General features: G+C 40.7%; 1 protein-coding gene across 3 annotated transcripts in view; it reads left to right on the plus strand.

The window, feature by feature from the left end:
* Positions 1–6,820: 6,820 nt before the first annotated feature.
* LOC107385881 (nuclear receptor coactivator 3) overlaps positions 6,821–17,659 on the plus strand; it is a 66,544-nt gene continuing 55,705 nt past the window's right edge. For all 3 annotated transcript variants that reach the window (XM_015960040.3, XM_070549153.1, XM_070549154.1), the window contains exon 1: positions 6,821–6,924. The gene's annotated coding sequence lies outside the window, so the exon portion shown is untranslated. The remainder of the gene's footprint in view (positions 6,925–17,659) is intronic.

The raw sequence follows: 17,659 nt of genomic DNA on the forward strand, positions 1-17,659 counted from the left end.
TTTCTCAGTTAACTATGTTCTACAGTAGTTTAGTAAATTTTCCACAGTTCTGACATTTCATCAATTCAACTGGTTGTTGCCAAAAAGCCTTGTTCATTACCTGACTGCAGCAAGCACTCTTTTACTGGGTGTAACCATAGGAAACAGTCTCTTTTGAGCCTCTCTTTGTAAGTCCAGGATGACCACCGTCATTGATTAAAGTTCACATGTTAGCACACATGCTCCCCCTTTTGTACTTTGTTTCATCAGCAGCAGGGCAAATAAGTTTCTGCCTCTTTGTCCATCTTGTAGTGCTCCCCGTCTTGATGTTATAAGTCACAGCTTTTGGTGAGGGCTTCCAGGTTCTCTTTGTATAGAAGTCAGAGCCAAACATTCTTTGCAGCTGGTTGTGACAGGCCCACCCAGTAAAGTTCATGCCCACCACAATGCACAGCAAACGTTTTCCTTAAATATGTTGATTGGGTTGAAATGACAGAACTGTCTCTTTTACAAATCAAAATCAACGATGGTTTTTAATAATTAGTCGACTTTATTGACTCAAAAATAAATCTGAACTACTTCCTATGCACAATTTGTTCTGAATCATCAAATCAGTTCTACACAGGTTTTAAACATTAAGCACAATCTATCCCAAATGCAAGATCCCTCCTTTCATTTTTTATTTATCTATTTTTATTTTAGGAAAATAACTACCAGTTTTTAACTCAAAACAGCCTGGTACAGTTTCTAGCCAGGTTACAGGAAATAATACTTAGTTTATCTGTTTTTTCATTATTCAGCGTCCCAAAATCCAGCCATTAACGTTAATGGTTCTTAAAGTTGAGGCAAGACAATTATTGGATTTTGTTTTATAGCAAGATTTAACAAATATTTTGTTTCTTGACTGATTATTTGTTAATTTTATGGTTTTCATAGAGATGATCCTGAGAAGTTCAGAGCTGCTTTTCGCAGCACCCTGTGCTATTTTTAGACTATGGGATTCTTGTGTGTAAAAGTGGGTGGAGTCAGGTCCCCAGGCTGAAACTCCAGTCATTCTCACTAGATCTGTTCGAGAGGAAGGATCTCCTGAATACCCTAACCAGGAGCCTTAAGGTACGTCCAAAACACCGAAAAATATCCTTTCTAAAGTCACAAATTGCTCAAAACTGCATGTTACACAGAAAAACAGAGAGAGCGAGGGAGTCCAGCTGACTCCACGGCCCATAATCAGACAAAATACTTCCTTTATAACCACAACCATGCAACTTTTGTATTTTAAAGGATTTACTTGTCATCACACTAACGATAAATTCTTTTTCTATTGTTTCCACAGTCTCTTGAACTAAATAACCATCTAGCAAAAACATGGACCGCACCGTTTCTCAAGCAGCTGCTCCCTCTATTAAAAACTGAGTCATTCAGGAGAAGGTCCAGCGAAAGCAGCATTTACTTCTCATGCAAGAAGACACGCATCCACTCATTCACAAGGCACAGAGACATTCTTTGTTTGTCACAGTCTTTTTTTTTTTTTTTAAGTAAGTCAGTCCGTCACTTATTTATTCTCTCTCTATATATATATATAATATTTTAAGCACAGAATTTATTTAACACTGCACTGGTTATTTTCAGAATTTAATGCTTACTATGCTTTTAAGCAGGCCTTATGTAACATTAGAGCAAATCCAATTGCAATTTTTTTGAGAGCGCTCTGAGGAATAGTTTATATATTTATTTTCTGCAGATCTGTTTTGATTTTACTGTTTAGCATCTATCTGACTTTATGTATATGTATATCCATATATTTCTGAAATAAAGCTGTCATATACAACCTTACTTGCATTTCTTATTGGTTTTTTTTTTTTTTTTTTTTTTTTATCTCCAGGCCACTTAACCCCCAGATCGGGGTCACTCACATGCTGCTCCGCACACAAATGATTATCACGCTTGTACACTACATATGTATATATATGTATACACATATACATACATACACACATACATATACATATGTTACTTTAAAAACCTTTTATTTATTAACTTATGGTGTTCTGTTCAAAGACTGATCAGAACAGGGTTGCAGAATTTGAATTTTGCGTAGCTCCAAACATTAATTTTAGCACTGCAGTGTAATTTACATATACGAGTTGCAACTTTTTAAAGCTCTTATTTATCTTATTTATTTATTTTCTGGTACCGCATCAGGCCTTCACACACACACCATCCAGCGCTGTACACACACACACACACACACGGAGCTCCCAAAACTCTGCTCTGCATTCTGCACTCTCCTAGTGCTGCACTTTCAATCCAGAGCCGTAAGCAGCCTCTTGCTGCGCCTCACACACACAGGCTGAACTCAGCTTACACACACAGTGAAGCTTGTCTACAGCTGTGCCTTTTTCTCTCGATTCTGCAGCCTTCACTTCCCAAATCTTGCTCCAGTTACCTCTACTGTTAACATCTACCCCTTTTTCCTTCATCGCCTTTTCTGCTGACTTTCTCAATAAAACCTTATTTCTCGTGGCTTCAACTGGGCTGCTTGTCATATTTTAAACATTGCTCATTTTATGCAAAAACAGTTACCTTAGAACATTTTTCTCATCTCATGCAAAGGTCCTCGACCTTTCGAATTTAGGGAGCTCTCTTTAGCCTCCCAGGCCCTTAACCCATACCAGGTCCTCGACCTGTACTTTAAACTTTAGGGAGCTCTCTTTAGCCTCCCAGGGCCTTAACCTAAACCAGGTCCTCGACCTGTGGACTTTTAGGGTTCCCACACCTATGGACTCTTCGCCAAGCTCTTATATAACCTCGTTATATTTCTATTCACTCGTCAGCAAATAGTGTGGTCAGCCACGACCTGGAAAATGGAATTTAGGGCTTCTCTAATAACCCTGGGCCTCCAACCCTTCTTCTGTACTATTTCCTTATCTCATTTATCATTAAACCATTGTAAAATCCTTATCTTATTTCACCATTAAACCATTACAAAAAAAATCTCTTATTTTTTCTGCACTTGTCTCCACTTTCTTCTCCAACTATTATTTTAGGACCACAGCTACTATGATTCTGGACACAAAGGCTTTGGATAAATCCAATGAGCAGTTTTTAGAAATAAGGTTCTGCTCACCTTGTTTTCCACCGCGGTGTTCTGTGCCAAGATCGTTCACTGGGTCGGTTGGTCAAATTGTCCTCCAAAAACTCCTTTTTCTTCAAAAAGAAAAAATCCTGTTCGTGACGCCAAATTTGTTGGTCTTTCTTCTGTTAGACCAAGCACGGGTACGGAGAAGATGGAGTTAAACACCTTTTGAGTTGGCAGAATGTGGAGACAAATGATCAGAAGTCCAGTCACTGTTTTCACCGCTCATGAGGGGGAGAGCCTTTGCAACATACAGCAGGTCCCGCGATCTGCTCCTGTCAGTTGCTTCGGACAGACTCTCGCCGTTCTGCTGAAACGGCTGATTTTTATTGAAAAGCACAGGAATGTAACATACGCAGTTTGCCATACACACACGTAATTCTGCCATCTGCACCTGTAGACGCACGTCAGCTAATAGCCTTGTTAATGAAAGACCAATTCATCCCAAGGACATGCAACCTTGAGATGACCAGGACACATCCTGCAACATCCTTTGCTAACAAAGACAGTTGTTCTTGTATTGAGGAACTGAAGGAAGGAACACTTTCACTCCCTTTTGGAGTTCCTGCAGCTGTTTAGAGCTCATGCAGGAGAGAAGCACAGAGAGGCCTTTGATATTATAACATGATTCCATAATGAAAAAAGTATCATATAACAATGAATAATAAAAGAGCTTATATGAGAGTTACATATATTTTCATGTTCCTCTTGAGAATAAAGTTTCTTGAAAAATTGGTTGCAGTTTATATAAAAATGACTCAAATGAACTTAATAATAAAATCAAATAGCAGGTAAAACTCAAAACAAGAGAATATAGTGAAAAAGTTGATTTAAGACTCATTCCATACAAAGCCACATATTTCAGTCTTTATTTGTTATAATTGTAATAACTTACAGATGATGGAAACCCTGCATTCAAAAATTCAGACAATTAGAATATTACATTAAAATAATCCAACACTGCTTTTAAATAGAAAATTGTCAGACATAAGTACTTTGCAATTGGTTTTGCTTTTACTAAAATAGATTAATGTGCAACATTCAAATTTTTGGAGTTTCACATGTTTTTAGAAATTATATTCATATGAAACTAAAATCCATAAAAGCCGTTCTCAGCAGCTGTTCAACAGAGCCATCCTTTTGGAAGTTATTCTTTTTGCTAAAGTGGAAAGTTTTCTCCACACATTTACCCAATTTTTTCCATTAGGTTACATGATAAAATAGCAAAAAATGAAATCAGGACAACTCATTTCATTTGGAGACACAGGTGACACTTAGGAGAGCTGATGTTACATCTTTGGAGGAATTAGGTTTAAATATCAGTTTTGAATAAATGAATAGTCTCATCAAACTCAAATGGTTACAGTTTCCTACAAATAGTATAAAACTAGGCCATTTGTAAAAATCATCCTCATGAGATTTCGAATGACACTGGCGTTTAAAAAATACCACACCAATTTAAAAAAATTGAAGTGATGTGAAAAGTGGGAAGAATCACAGTCATTCTTTGATGAAGATTATTAAAAAGTATAGTTTTAAATGATTTTTGACTGTGTCATGTTTAGTACAACGATGTACGAAAAATGTTGCAGTAAACTGTAACTATTAATGAATCAGAAACATAGAAATTACAATAGTTTACCTAGAATTATATATTGTTTCATGAACAGTTTGAATAAAGATTTTTCCAAAACGGTAGCTCAACATTAGCGCCCCTTCAGTTCCGGAAAGCAATGGCACCGTTTCCATATATGGTATTGCTGTACCCAGTGCCCACTCCCCGCCCCGTGCTACAAGCTGTAGCCAACTGTAGTTTTCAGCTTTAGGTCCCTGGGGTGCCCCTTGGTTTCCTCCGTTTCCTCCCACACCACAGACCAACACCCCCACCCAACGCCTTGCCCAATGATTACTGGTGATAGAAACCAGTCCTCTGTGACTGCTTAGGAACACGCAACAAGTCAGGGAATGGTGGATGATGAAAGTTTAATCATAAAAAGTTTGATTCTGTTTCGACCTATTAAAAATATCCCACTGACAGTATCTATCTCGTCTTTCTAAGGTTTCCACGTTTGTTTTTTTTTTGTTTTGTTTTTTTTTACCATGGAGCCAAATGGTAGTGTGATGTATCCTCCACTAGATGGTGCAAGAGCTGTGATTTCACTATTCAGAGCATTCAGTACATAAATGAAACCATGCTGTTCATCGAAATGTATGTTTGTGTCTGGCATCCAGTATTAGAACTACATGTATTTATTTGTATTTTATTTAAAGCATATTGTTGTTTTTCTTCCTTTTTTCTAATGAAACACCACTCATTGGAGAGCTTTCTCAGACCACACATGTATTTTTGCCATGGATAAATTACCCACAGTTTTTAAGACCATCCTCTGTAAGTTAAATTAATTTAAACAGAAATAATTTCAATTCAAATTCAATTCAAAAATACTTTATTAATCCCAGGGGGAAATTGATTTTAACACACACATAGCAACATGGCAAAAACATAATACTTAATAATAATTTAAGATAGACAGAGGGTCGAACTATTTTGAAATTTAATTTAAAATATAAGATTTTTTTAATGAACAGTTATTGGAGTTACTTTTTATTGCACAATTAAGGACTAACTTGATGCAATGGAAGACACACTTTTGGTTATTTGCTGGTAAACCAGTCTGAATCCTTTCAAACTGCTATCTGTGGAAGGTGGAGAGTAGGTAGGGAGGATAGGAAAGGTGTCTCACACTTGAGGGGGAGGTTAGTTGACCATGTTTAGTGGGGGAGGGGCACAAACAGAGAGACGACTAGCCCCTTGGACTCAATTGAATGTAAATGAATTTTTTGATTCAGGGAAACCAACAAAACAATCAAAATACTTAGAGGAAAAAAAACTCTTTCAGCATTTGGGGAATTAATCAACTCATAGATCATTCAAGTTCATTAAGAAATATGCAGACATCTTGATCTGTGTGGACTCAATTCTGTTTTATATTTTGTGTTACACGGATGCAAATAAGACATTTTATTCCACTTATTTATTTATTAGTTTTTAATTGTATGCAATGCTTATGAACTCATCTACCAGTTTGTAAAAAATAATTATTCTTTCCTGTTGGATCATTTTCATGTTAAAGATTTTTTTTTCATTGTTTAAATAGTTTTTTTTCTCTTTCCAAACAGTAAAAAGGACATCACCGGTTTCCCATTGATCATCTCATTGTGTGCTCCCATCAGCCTTGGCCTTCATGATCTGACCACAACCAAATGTAAGAGTTGGGATCAGTAACTCGACTGCAGTGAGAAAGTTTGGTGGAAGCAAACTAACTAATTTATAGCATTTTAAGTTGTAAAATAATTTTATTTATTTACTTGTAATCAGAATCATCAAAATACACAGCAAAGTTGTATTGGATAATCATATTTATTATTTTTTTTGAATATTTTAAACCAAACATTTGTATTTCCTTTAAGCGTGTATGTGTGTGCCACCACAATGCACAACTATATGGCTACATAAATAAATGAAAACAAACGTGATTATTTTCCGGTCTATAAATAAAAACTCTCCCCGGTGGCGACTCCCGGGGTACTGGTGAGGGTGTAGTTCGTTCCCAGGTCGAACCCAACGGTTCGGCTCAGCTAGCAGGAGAAATATAACTCCATTACCCAGAATCCCCGTGGCCTGGCTACGAGCTGGCTGGCTCCGCTCTGGGAGTGTTTCCCATTTAAACAAACACGGTCTGACCGAAGATGGCGGAGAGTTTGAGCTCTAAAACAAACTGCTGTAGTCAGTGAAAGCGTCGACGCCGGTGAGTTTTCACTACTGGTTAATGACTGGTTAATAAACACCTATTAAAACCCACTACTAGTTAGTATTTAGACGCGTATGTTTGTTAGAGAAACAGTTGGTGCTGCTTCGCCTCCTTGCTGCTCTGGATTTAAGCTACCGCGTTTAAGCCAGCCGCCTTATTTATCTGAGTGTTTGTTGTGGACTTTTAGTCAGAATGCTGCTTTACCGTCAGCTGTGAATGAAGCAGTAATTACTCTAGCTTATTTAACATCTCCCTCTAGTTTTCGCTGGTTATTGACGTTTCCATTAGCCTCTAGCCACAAAGTTTACCAGACATTGACTTTGATTCGCTGAGACTCTTATCAGCCCTGCTCTGTAATCAGCTGGCAATCAGCTGGCCTTTTAAATCCGTTTTTGGGTTTTAAAATGTTTTATTTATTTTACCAGACAGAGCTGGCCCTGTAGATTAGTCAATGTAGAAATAGTGTTTATTTTTATTATACAGTAGTTTTAGTTTCAGCTGCAGCAGGTTGAGTCTACTGTTTCCACTGCTGTTGATTCACTGTGAAGGGATGTGAGGATTATAATCGATTTTGTTTTTGTATCTATGTATGAAGTGAAGTTGGGGAAAACTTCTCAGAAATGACACATTTGTTGTGGGACTGAAGAATCAGTGGCATGAAACCAACAGGAAGTTGTGATTTTCTTTCCTCCACTGCTGAAAATCGGGTTCTGGGAAATCCACGCATCTGTCATGTATTTGCAGGACTGTGTGTATGACATGGCCGAATCTGGGTTTTTAGAAGAAGAAAATATCCTGTCTATATCGCCTCTCAAGATAAAAATCACGAGGCGCTTCACAAAAACAAAAAATGTAAAAAACTAAAAAAGAATTTAGAAAATGGTTAAAAATATATTTAAAATGAGCAAAAAAAATAGACAGTTGTGCTTAAAAAACAAAATGTTAAGAAAGAGAGTGAGTGAGTAGGAAAGAGGGAAATCAGTGGATCCTGAGGAAGGTGGAATAGGTGGGGAGAGCAGAATAAAGAGAGTGGTGAAGAAGGTCATACAAAAGCCAGCTTGAACAAGTGAGTCTTCATCTGCTTTTTAAAGGAGACCACTGAGTCCACTGATCTCAGGCTCGGGGGAGAAAGGTCCTGAGTCTGGGGTAGGGCTGGGCGATATGGCAAAAATAGAATATCACGATTTTTCCAATATTTTATCACGATTTCGATTTTATCACAATTTTTTATCCATGAATAGGATAACTTCAATTGCGTATTAAAGAAGAGAAACATTGAATAAACAAACATTTATTCATATTAGGGATAATCAACACAGTGCTAACACACTTATATTTTAAACTCACACCAGAGATGATAAAAGCCCTGAGAGAAACTATTACAAAAATCAGTTTTTCTCATTTTTCAAGTAACTTAACATAAATTAAAATCGTAAACATATTTAAAGTGCAAACATGTCAATTGCAAACGTATTGTGCAAACATTAACTTGTTCAAAATACTATGTAGCTCCCAGTTGCTCATGTAGTGGATAGTTAAGCTCAAATACGGCTCTGATGTGCGGCTGGACCAGAGATCGCTTGTGGTAGCAAAAAACTGCTCATTCTGAATATTTTCTGCAACTCTCACTTTGCATTCAGCGTACATGCGTGGAATGGCTGTGTTCGAAAAATACTTGCGGCTGGAAAACTCGTAGCGCGGATCCAATGTTTTTATCATGTTCTTAAATCCCGCTCCTACTGTTCGCACGGGACACAAATATTTAACCAAGTGGTACGTCACTGCATCTGTCACACTGTTCCATCGTCTGCTGTCTCTGTCGTAGGGAGTGAGTTTTGTGAGTGTTTGTTAGCGTTTGCTGCCTGGAAGAAGCGCTAGCCGCTGCAGCCGCAGGCTTTTTAGCTTTAGCTGCCAGCTGGCTCTCATTGTATTGTTTGGGATGCCTTCTTTTCAAGTGATTAAACAAGTTTGTGGTGTTGCCATCACTTGCCTTGACGCTCTCCTTGTAAATGACGTTTCGCTGCTCTTTGTCATCTGGTGAAAAACCAAACCATATAGAGATGGGTACCTTTGACATTTGAATCGATCCGGTACTAATTCTCAGTACCTACGAATCGATACCGGTACTTAACGGTACCAATTTGATACTTTTGAGTGTTTCATATTTTAATTCTCTTTTATAATTAAATATATATTAGGGCTGCAACAACGAATCGATAAATTCGATGAAAATCGATTACTAAAAGCGTTGGCAACGAATTGCGTCATCGATTCGTTGTGTCGCACAACTCTTCCAAAAGCGCCCCCCCTTCCCGCCCGCCGTTGCGCGCAGACCAGAGCAAGTCAGATCAGCGCGAGGGAGAGCCGGCAGATCAGCGCAAGGGAGAGCCGCAGATCAGCCGAGGGAGAGCCGGCAGATCAGCGCGAGGGAGAGCCGGTACCGGCAGATCAGCGCAAGGGAGAGCCGCAGATCAGCCGAGGGAGAGCCGGCAGATCAGCGCGAGGGAGAGCCGGTACCGGCAGATCAGCGCGAGGGAGAGCCGGCAGACTTGTGCTGCTGCGAACCGGTTCTGCATTGTTGCGCAGCGATCCAGGCAGCTGCTTCCAGCGCACGGTCCATTCTCAAAGTGGCGCAACCAAAAAACTATAATTAGCACACGATCGTTCATGTCTGCACATGTTCTCTATTTTCTGTCTTATTTGTGCCTGAAGCTCGCTACTGCGGAGCTCATCACCTGTGCTGTGGTGATGTCACCTCACTGACGCAGCATCGAAAACGCGCTCTGAGCTTTTCGATCAGGAGATCCCTTTGATCTGCTCAAAAGTAACTGATGAGGTGAAAAGGTAAGAATCCAGGCAACAGATTTTCTGGAGAGTTTAGAGGAGATGCAGGAAGATGAGAGACAGACAGGACAGGAAAATAGTTAAATAAACAAAACAAAGTGTTGAAAAGTAAAATGTAGGTAGATTTATCTCCACTACGTGTTTTTACCAGTTAAAAACAATAAGTTATACACATGTCATATTTATACATCTGATCAATTCAGATCACCTTCAAAACTCAGTCACACACCCAGGGCCGTTTCAAGACATTTTGGGGGCCAAGGCAAAATGCCCCCCCCCCCCCCCCCCCCCCCCAACTGGGCTCCCCAGAAGCCTCTGTGTAATTCATACCCTCTCCAGTAGTGTTAGTTATACGGTGTTTATAAAAGCCCCTCAGACATTACTGACATGTTCTAATATCAGATGAAAAACTAAATTATCAGACATGCTGTCTCATCTGCTTCTTTTATAAACTTGCAAAAAGTAACAAAACCATTTGAAAGCCACTATTTGTGGATTCTCTGAAAGTTTCCATGGAGTGTGTGACAACTTATTTTTTTCATTGATCCTACCGTCTAATCTCACAGCTGAAACAAGCATCCTTAATAATCTGTGCACAGGAAGCGTACCGATGCTGTAGTAAAACAAAAGGTATAATAATTTATTATTAATAAAACCTTGTTGCAGCACTAAAGCAGAAAAATTAGATTTTGCATTAAATATGCAAAATATGTACATATGAATTGTTTTAGAGCCCTTAAATTGGCAGAATCTGATATTAATTTAGTTCTTACAAAAAATGGGTCCCAACATGGTTTGTGTGGCGTTGCCATAGTGTGACGTCATAGGCACAGATCCCCTGTCCTCTTGTTTGGAAATGGAAATATGGTCACCCTACTTTGAACGTCAGTTGAGAGTCAGTCTCATGCAGACTGACCAATGACGAGAGGGCCTCAAGTTAAGACCCTCTCCTCATTGGTCAGTCCACACGAGGTGGGTCAAAGGTTACTCTGGGCGGGTTACGTGTTGTCAGGCATTCAAGTATTGAGTATATTTACTGCATATTACAGTAAAATATTCTATATGTGACCACATTATGGTGATCCTTGGGTCGTGATGATGGAGCCCTTGAATATTGTTGCCCAGGGTACAACAAAGTGTTAATCTGGCCCTGGTTCCGCCGTCACATTCCCGCAGAAACTGGTTGATCACACCGGGGCCAGACTACTAACATGTGGTTTTACAACCACAATGTCCTCAGAAGCAAAAACGCTTTTAAAAGGGAGGGAGGAGTCCTAACTGTTGCTGCAGGCGTGTTGTGTGAGAGTGCAGTTATATACTGGTTAATATATTTTTGGGTTCAGTTGCTTTCATGTGACCTAATGTGAGTCTATTTGGGATCATTGGAATGATCAGCAGCATTTCTTTATGTGACTTTTTGGCAGTAGCCCAGGGCATCATCGCAAGGAGGATGGCATTCATTTACTTTTGTTTTATTTGGTATTTTTTCAGTCATTTTTGGAAATAGTGATCAATTTTGATTAATTCACAGCCTATGTTTAATTACATTTAAAATAAATGTCAACAGATGAGATCAAACAAAACAGATGAGAATTGCCCTTAAGCTGTTTAACTTGGACCAAGCATTTTAGGTCACAGATAGATGTAGCTTAGGGTCTCTGTCTATACACCTTATAAGACAATTTAGGTGATGGCATGTTGTTTTTCTGCTATTGAACTGTTTTCTAATAATGTTGTGTTAAATAAAGTGAAGGAAGGAGAGAAATAACGTTTCCCTAGCAGTTTTTAAAAATTTCCCCATGTAATCCGATTAATCGTGTCGAGACCCCATCCGATTAATCGATTATCCAATTAATCGTTTGTTGCAGCCCTAATGTATATTTTTCTCAATATATAACAATATTTGATAAATATCACTATAAATAACATACAACAGTTTGTATTTTAACATCGTCCTTGTAGTTTTATAAGCTGATAATTAAACTGAAGCAAACATCTTTACTGTGAACTAAATTTACTGCGTATCTTCATTCCTTTTGCCGTCTTTGTTCATTTGATTTTTCCTACTGGGAAGTTAGAATTTCCGAGGAGAAAGCGAACGCACCATTGGCTGATAACAACGGTGGCAATGGAAGCTAACATATCAAGCTAACATTATCTTAAACAGTTTATTTAGCTGCTGGTGCAGATTAAAACGATGATGCCTCACACTTAGATCGTTGTCACTGGTTTCATCTTCACCCAATCACCCGTCGCATTTAGTAAAGTGAAGCCAAACTTTAGCGCGCGTTCATGTTCATCTAGTCGGAAATTCGGAGTTCCGAGGAGAAAGCGAACGCATCATTAGCGAAACGGAAGCTAACATATCGTATCAAGGTAACGTTATCTTAAACATTTTATTTACCTACCAGAGCAGATTAAGATGAAAATGTCTCACTTAGATCGTTGTCTGTCGCTGGTTTCATCACCCAGTTACCCATCACATTTAGTGAAATGGACCCAAGTGTTAGCGTGCGTTCTTTCTACCATGCTGCTCTGTTTACAACTCACTCGCAGGGACCGATGACATAACGCTCTTGCGCATGCGCAGCTTTCTTGGCAAGTTCTCGTTATGACGGACGGGTACCGAAACGAGGCACCGTTTGAAATGACGTGAATCGGTGCTCGGTCGGTACTATGGAAAAGGCGTTCCTCTTCGGAACGAAAACCTCATTGTCGCTCTCAGCCGCGGCCGAAGCCATGTTTGTTCACACACAGGTGAAAACAAGCGGGGCACTAATATATTACTATGACTCACTCTGATTGGTTAAGGGTCAAATAAAGGCGTGTCATTCGCCTGAGGTAAGTTCCCTTTTCATTCAGAGGCAGAAATTCAACAGCAGAGCTGTGAATCGTGATAAAAAGGTCTCTCAGAAATGACAGACCGTCAGATGTGTAGATCGTAAAACGGTCTAAAATCGTCATATCGCCCAGCCCTAGTCTGGGGGCCACAGCAGCAAATGATCCATCACCTTTGACCTTTAGCCTGGTGCTGCACAACCAGTAGGCTTTGATCACTGGACCTCAGGGACCTGCTGGGGGTGTAGGGACTAAGAAGATCACCAATGTAAGATGGTGCTTGTCCATGTAAGGCCCTATAGACCAGAACCAGGATCTTGAAATGAACCCTGAAGTTGACTGGCAGCCAGTGAAGCTGGAGGAGAAGCGGGGTGATGTGGGTGTGTTTGGAGGACTTGGTCAGAAGCCGAGCACAGGCATTCTGAACCACCTGTAGACGGTTCAGGGAGGTTCTGCTCAGACACGTGAAAAGAGAGTTACAGTAGTCTAAGCGTGAGGAGATGAAGGTGTGGAGAACTGTGTCAAGTTCAGAGCGGGGCAGAATGGGACTCAGCTTAGCAACATTCCTGAGATGGAAGAAGGAAGAGCGAACGAGAGAACTGACATGAGAATCCAGGGTGAGAGCTGGGTCAAAGGTCACGCCAGGATTCCTGACAGAAGGTTTGGTGTGAGAAGCAAGCTGACCAAGAGAGTCTCTGACTTTGGGAACCAGCTTGTCTGGGGCACAGATGAGGATCTCAGTCTTATCTTCATTCAGCTGTAGAAAGCTCCCAGCCATCCAGGCTTTGATAGAGTCTAAGCAGGTGTGTAACAGCTGCAGCTTAGACATCTCATGGGGATTAAAGGAGATGTACAGTTGGATGTCATCTAGAGCTGAGGAAAATAATGAAATAATCGATGCATCGGGATGCGGACATAAACGATTCTGCATCGTAGAAGAGTACGCCTTAATCGATTATAGTGGAATGTAGTTTTGTTTTTTAATGGCGGCACCAGCGCTGCATCCAAATCTGTCAGAGTGAGTGTCCTCCACATTCACCAGCTGGTTCCACCTTAATGTGGTACTGCAGGGCTGAGCCTAAAGTTGTCACCTGAGACTGAACCGGAACCGAATCAGCCTGACCGGTTCTGTTGGATTTGGGCCGTGAATTAAGTTAATTGAGCGGGTTGTCGTGCGGCGCGCTCCGCTCGCTCGATCAGCGACTGAGAGAGAGACTGTCTGCTCACACAAGAGAGAGGATCGGAGGACGCTCCTCCAAACCGATGCTCCAAACACACGTTATTATTTTCATAATTTAATTATTATTTCTCCTGGAAGCGCTCAGTCAGACTGCTTGTTGTAATGTAGGGAGATCCAGTCTTGGGGAGGGGGCGGGGTCAATGACGGCGGCTGCAGCATGATCATCTGTCTCTTTTATTTAGGGACACGGAGAAATTAAAAGGAGAGAGAAATAGAAGATAGAAGTTCTTGTTCCACTTTATTCTTTTGTTTCATGATGATAAACTGATGTTAAATTCAGCTTAAAGAGAAACTAGGAGGAAACTTTGGTTCATTTTAGGTTACAGGAGGTCTTGTCTCCTATCTGCTCCTCCAGAGACAGCATGGACATGAGGGTTAAAGGGTGAGGGTCACACAGGACAGGTTGGTGGAAAGGTTTGTAGTTAGCTGGTTAGTGAAAGAGATCCATCAACTGGGTAATTTAATCCTAATCCAGCCCACAGCCTTCTGCTGGTGTTATTATCAGAAAGAATAAAACACACATCTTAAATATTATTGGAAGTGTAGAATTTGTTTTATGTTTTATTATTTTCTGCATCAAACAGAATTTGATTCATTCTCCAACATTTCAGAAATGAACCACGGGGTTCAAATGAAACTAAGCAAACATTTCATTTGGTGTTATTTCTGACACCCTTTAACTGTGGCTTAAATATTTGACTCTAGAGCTGCTCAGAGACATTAAACACTCATATATGAACCCATTATGTATTTTATTATTACATTATGTGTCCTGTAGGTTTTCAGTACCTTTTTAGATTTTGTGAGTTTTTGCAAAGCGTGTTTTTCTCAGCCTGAGGCGTGGTGTTGAACGAGGAAACAGATTGTTTTACTTTGTTAAATCTTCTTAAATGTTTAAAATGTTTTGTCCTAACCTGTTGTGAATGGAGAGCTTTTGAGGGATGGCAGGTTGTGTTGCTTACGGTTTTTGATTAAAAAAAAAAAGCAATTATCTGACATCTTCTATTTATCGATGAAAACAAAATCAATATAAAATAATCGGGATATCGAATCGAATTGAATCGTTGACCCAATAATCGTAATCGAATCGGGAGACAAGTGAAGATTCACACCTCTAATGTCATCTGCATAAAGATGGTAGGAGATTCCTTTGAAGGAGCTCAAGATGTGCTGAAGAGGAAGCAGATAGAGGAGGAAGAGCAAAGGCCCCAGCACAGAACCTTGTGGGACACCATGGGTAAGGGAGGTGGTGGAGGACCTAAACTTGGAGACGGCCACAGAAATGGAGCGCTCAGAGAGATAAGAGGAGAACCACTCCAGAGCAGTTCCTGATAGGCCTACCTAGTCTCTCAGCCTCTCCAGTAGCAGGTGATGGCCAACAGTGTCGAAGGCTGCAGTCACGTCCAGCAGGACCAGAACAGAACAGTCCCCTGCATCACTGTGAGTCAGAAGGTCATTAGAGACCCTAAGAAGAGCTGTTTCAGTAGAATGAGCTCTACGAAAACCTGACTGGAAGCTATCATAGATGTTGTGTTCATCAAGAGCAGCTGTGAGTTGTTTAGCCACAACTAGGACTGTAGCGAAGCCTTGATGTCATTGACGGCTCGATTCTAAAAATTCGTCGACGTCAGATCCGGTAGTCGACGCACCACGCCCACTTGTTGCATCCCCAGGAGTTTGTAAATAGAGGTTGAATCTGCCTGTTTTTCCTCTAGTTCGCCCTCTTCTCTGCCTTCACTAACATCTCCGCCAAATACAGACGAACCAGAACAATGTCAGTCCGCTACTAGATTCCTTTCCTGTTTTGCCCGCCTTCGTCTCCCAGCAACGGACAACAACTTCTGGGGTCAAATGCGCTGCTTCGTCTCTATCGCAGATGTAGAAAATCACTGGGAGCGTTTCTCCCTTCATAAAGGAGCTTCTTTCAGACATTAGGAGAGCTGTTTTGGTGGTAGCAGTCTCTCCTCCGTGCTGGTCTGTTTGCTGCTGGGTATTTTTGGTTTATTTAAACTTGGTAACTTGAACTTAATGTTGGTAAAGCTACTGTTAGCATTTTTTGCTAACAGCTTCTTGCGTTTGGATAAGCTGTTATGTTTTGGTTTAGAGTTCATCTTTTTTGTGGTGCAGATCTCCCTTTTATTACATTTACGCCTGATTTATGCATCTCCGTCTGTGTCAGTGCGGAGACATGCAACGCCATTATCCGTCCTTGCGTAGGGCTCCGGCAGGCACGCAAGTACGTACGGAGTCGAACCCACTTTTTTAAACATCCGTCGAACGAGACGGATTACGCAAGCTTGTGATTGGTCAGGACGCTGCTGTTGTTTACAGCGCCACCATTGCAAAGAGAGCCGAGGATAACAAGCGGCAGACACGGAGAAGCTTGAAGAAAACCTCGCAAAAAAACTCAAAATATGAACGTTTAATTCTCCCGTGACTGGAGGAGTGAAAAGATGCGCAGCAAGCATTTTATTTGTGGACGGAAATGACAGGAAACGTGGGTTTAGAGGTGGGGAGCGCATGAAGAGGTGGGAGAATGAGAGACAAATATGTCCGTGTTAAAAGTAGGGCTGGGGGTAAACGATTATTTTTAAAACGATTATTCTGACGATTATTTTATCGAATAGTCGACTATTCTAATGACTATTTAGAAAATTAATCTAATGATTATTTTTCTATTGCACAATTAACAAAAACCAGAAAATCTCAAATAAATTCCTCAAAAAAATTGATAAATTCTTACTGTAAGAGAATAAACACTACAGGCCTTCCATTTTGTATAACACTGCTTTTATTGTGTTGCGGTTGGTTATGTTCTGGTGACGTGTAGAACTTGGGAGTGCAGGCTGCTGCCTGAGAGGTGGTAGAAGATGGTGTCTCCATGCTGCTTTGTTTTAGTCACTTATGTGCGTGAGGCGAGTGGTCTTACGGGTTAAACCAAACTCAAGGTGATATTTTAAACTAAACCGAAAACCACAACACTCTAAATGTAATAAAAGGGAGATCTACACCACAAAAAAGATTAACTCTAAACCAAAACGTAACAGCTTATCCCAACGCAAGAAGCTGTTAGCGAAGATGCTAACAGTAGCTTTACCAACGTTAAGTTCAAGTTACCAAGTTTAAATAAACCAAAAACACCCAGCAGCAAACAGACCAGCACGGAGGAGAGACTGCTACCACCAAAACAGCTCTCCTCATGTCTGAAAGAAGCTCCTTAATGAAGGGAGAAGCGCTCCCGGTGATTTTCTACATCTGCGATAGACACGAAGCAACGCATCTGACCCCGGAAGTTGTTGTCCGTTGCCGGGAGACGAAGGGGCAAAACAGGAAAATAATCTAGTAGTGGACAGACGTTGTTCCGGGTCTTCGGTATTTGGCGGAGATGTTAGTGAAGGCGGAGAAGAGGGCGAACTAGAGGAAAAACAGGCAGATTCCTCCTCTATTTACAAACTCCTGGGGATGCAACAAGTGGGCGCGGTGCGTTGACTTCCGGATCTGACGTCGACAATTTTTTAGAATCGCGCCGTCGACTTCGTCGAGGCTTCGCTACAGCCCTAGTTAAAAGTCTCTGATATACAAAAAAACATAATATAAACACACTATATTGGACCGGATACATGACAGGATACCACAGAACAGCGCTACGCCCTCTGTGGTCCTGCCGGGCAATTGCTTTGCAACGCTCCCCAGGAGACGGAGAAGTATGAGAGCAAAATGCTTCCGTCAGTCCGTGCGTGTCTGTCCCTTGCGGAGCTGACGGAGAAGTATAAACCAGGCTTTACAGTGTTGTGGGTTTTCGGTTTAGTT

Source organism: Nothobranchius furzeri, chromosome 3 (assembly GCF_043380555.1).
Source record: "Nothobranchius furzeri strain GRZ-AD chromosome 3, NfurGRZ-RIMD1, whole genome shotgun sequence".
Taxonomy (NCBI): Eukaryota; Metazoa; Chordata; class Actinopteri; order Cyprinodontiformes; family Nothobranchiidae; genus Nothobranchius; species Nothobranchius furzeri.